The sequence below is a fragment of the Eumetopias jubatus genome, unplaced genomic scaffold (genome assembly GCF_037043125.1).
Source record: "Eumetopias jubatus isolate StellerSeaLion01/CBP00866 unplaced genomic scaffold, mEumJub1_p1.0 scaffold_8, whole genome shotgun sequence".
Lineage (NCBI taxonomy): Eukaryota > Metazoa > Chordata > Mammalia > Carnivora > Otariidae > Eumetopias > Eumetopias jubatus.
In genome coordinates, this window is record NW_028274814.1 from 63,701,796 (window position 1) to 63,704,543 (window position 2,748).

Sequence of the window (2,748 nt, forward strand, 5' to 3'; positions counted from 1 at the left end):
AGATTGAGTGGGGACAAATGGAGTCCCTGCTTGATAGAACTTACATTCTGGTGAATGTTGACTTATGTAGTATATTCCTTTTTACCTGTGAATTTGACAGGCCAGAAGCCTCTGTTGCCCATTTGCAGCCTTCCAAGTTCCTTAAAGGAAGCCATTTATTAAAACTAAATGATTATAATCTGGCTTTCTTTTCTCTTCACAACTTTTCAACCTTTTTTGAGCTACCCCAAATGTGTACATTGCCTCTTGTTTTTTATTCTTCTAACACCCTAAAAAAGAAAAGAAAGTAGAAGGCAAACAAACACAAAAAGCCCATAGAAACAGATGCTTGGGAATGTTGTTATCCATCCTATGTCTTTAGGAATAGAAGCATTTTGAAAGCAGAAGCTAGGCCTATTTTTAAGTAGACCTACCTGGGTTTGTTCGTTCATTCATTCATACAGTAAGCATTCAAAATTATTTATGGGAATGTCTAAAGCATAGAAATGTACAAAGAGAGCCTTTTGGCTCCCTGAGCAGCACCGTGGCAGTCGGTAAGAACAAGCGCCTTATGAAAGACGGCAAAAAGGGAGCCAAGAAGAAAGTGGTTGATCCATTTTCTAAGAAAGATTGGTATGATGTGAAAGCACCAGCTATGTTCAATATATGGAAAAACATTAGTCACAAGAACTCAAGGAACCAAAATTGCATCTGATGGCCTCAAGGGTCGGGTTTTTGAAGTGAGCCTTGCTGATTTGCAGAATGATGAAGTTGCATTTAGAAAATTCAAGCTAATTACTGAGGATGTTCAGGGCAAAAACTGCCTGACTAATTTCCATGGCATGGATCTTACCCATGACAAAATGTGCTCCATGGTCAAAAAATGGCAGACCATGATCGAAGCTCATGTTGGTGTCAAGACTACCGATGGTTATTTGCTTCATCTATTTTGTGTTGGTTTTACTAAAAAATGCAATAATCAGATTCAGAAGACCTCTTATGCTCAGCACCAACAAGTCCGTCAAATTTGGAAAAAGATGATGGAAATCATGACCCATGAGATGCAAACAAATGACTTGAAAGAAGTGGTCAATAAATTGATTCCAGACAGCATCGGAAAAGATATAGAAAAGGCTTGTCAGTCTATTTATCCACTTCATGATGTCTTCGTTAGAAAAGTAAAAATGCTGAAGAAGCCCAAGTTTGAATTGGGAAAGCTCATGGAGCTTCATGGTGAAGGTAGTAGTTCTGGAAAAGCTACTGGGGATGAGACCAATGCTAAAGTTGAACGAGCTGATGGATATGAGCCACCAGTCCAAGAATCTGTTTACAAGTCAGACATTTAATGGTGACAAATAAAAAAATCATATTTGTGATGTTTAAAAAAAAATGTACAAGGAGAAAATAACATTCACTCAGAGTCCCACCCCACAGAATTAACTCCACTTAACATCTTGGCATAATTGCTCCCGGTCTTATAAGCATTTAACATGGGGAATAAGAGCAACCATCACCCTAATAATAAATGCTAACCCTGCTCAACAGTATTTAACTCAGTCACGGTACCCATTAGGTGCTTAATTATATTCATTTACTAAGAAGCAGAATGAATGGTTTTCATGGAAGTTTCTAAAAACATTGTTTCTCTGAGATGCAGCTGAATGGCTTGCTGGAGCTCTTACTGCAAAGTCCTCACATCCCAAGCCCCACTTCAGGGTCCTCACCACTCCGCCACAGAGCTTGTCTGTGTACATACAAGTATAACCCGGCAATGGCTCTTCTGTTATCTACAAAATATTTCGGTGTGGGTTTGGCGGTTGGGCTCTACTGAACTCAAAGACTCTTGTGAATGCAGACTTAACCACAAATGATTAAATACACATACACACACTCTCTCTCTGTACACACACACACACACACACACACACACACACACACACCCCATTGGCTAAAATAATTACAAAATGTTTAAAATAAATCATTTTTGACAGTGATTGCCCCTGGGGGAGGGGTAGCAAGTTACATTGGGAACTGCCCCAATTTCTTCTCAAGTCATGTATCCACTGGCTGGGAGGAATTTCCCAGCAAGCCTGTCCCACCCATTTGATCCCCTGGCAGTCTTATTTCAGGGATTGAGTGTGTCTGAGGTCAGCCCTGATAAGTGACACAGAGGGAGAGGATTCAGGGCTGCTGATGCTTCTTGCAGGGAAAGGGATATTTTTCTGTCTGGGTTGGGGTTGTGGTGGGGTGTTAAGAAGGGCAGATTAGCTCCAGGTGCAGCTTGTTTCATATCTTGCCTTCTCTCCTCTTTTCTGAACCAAGTATAGGACCAGACATGTTTGGTCTGCCCTTCCCCCTGCCCAAGTGGCAGACCGGGCCGGTGGAGCTGATGGGGCTGAAGGCAGTTGAGAATCCTGATCCGAAGCCCTTGTTTGACTGCAGGCCAAGCGTTTCAAACAGCAGGCCTTTCATAGCTGGGAAAACCCCTGCTAGACCTGCTGGACATGCCACACAACCACATACGGCTCAGCTCGTGTCAACAGAACTGATAACCAAATTGGGCTTCTTGGCTTCCTGTCCTTGGTAGCCTTGCCAACCCGCTACCCTCCAAGTCCCAATTAACACGCGGCTATGCTAGAACCATGAGGTGGGAGCTGAGGGTTTGTTTACCACATAGTTAACAGGCAAATACAACTTAATCACAAGGAAAACAGCTTTTATGAGAATCATCTTGAAGTCCTTCCACAGCCCTAGTAAACCCTCCAGGAA

The 2,748-nt window shown here is 42.3% G+C and overlaps 1 pseudogene; it reads left to right on the forward strand.

Annotated features, from left to right (window-relative positions):
* The first annotated feature begins 551 nt into the window (after positions 1–551).
* Positions 552–1,325, forward strand: LOC114216593 (small ribosomal subunit protein eS1 pseudogene; annotated as a pseudogene).
* The last annotated feature ends 1,423 nt before the right edge of the window (positions 1,326–2,748 follow it).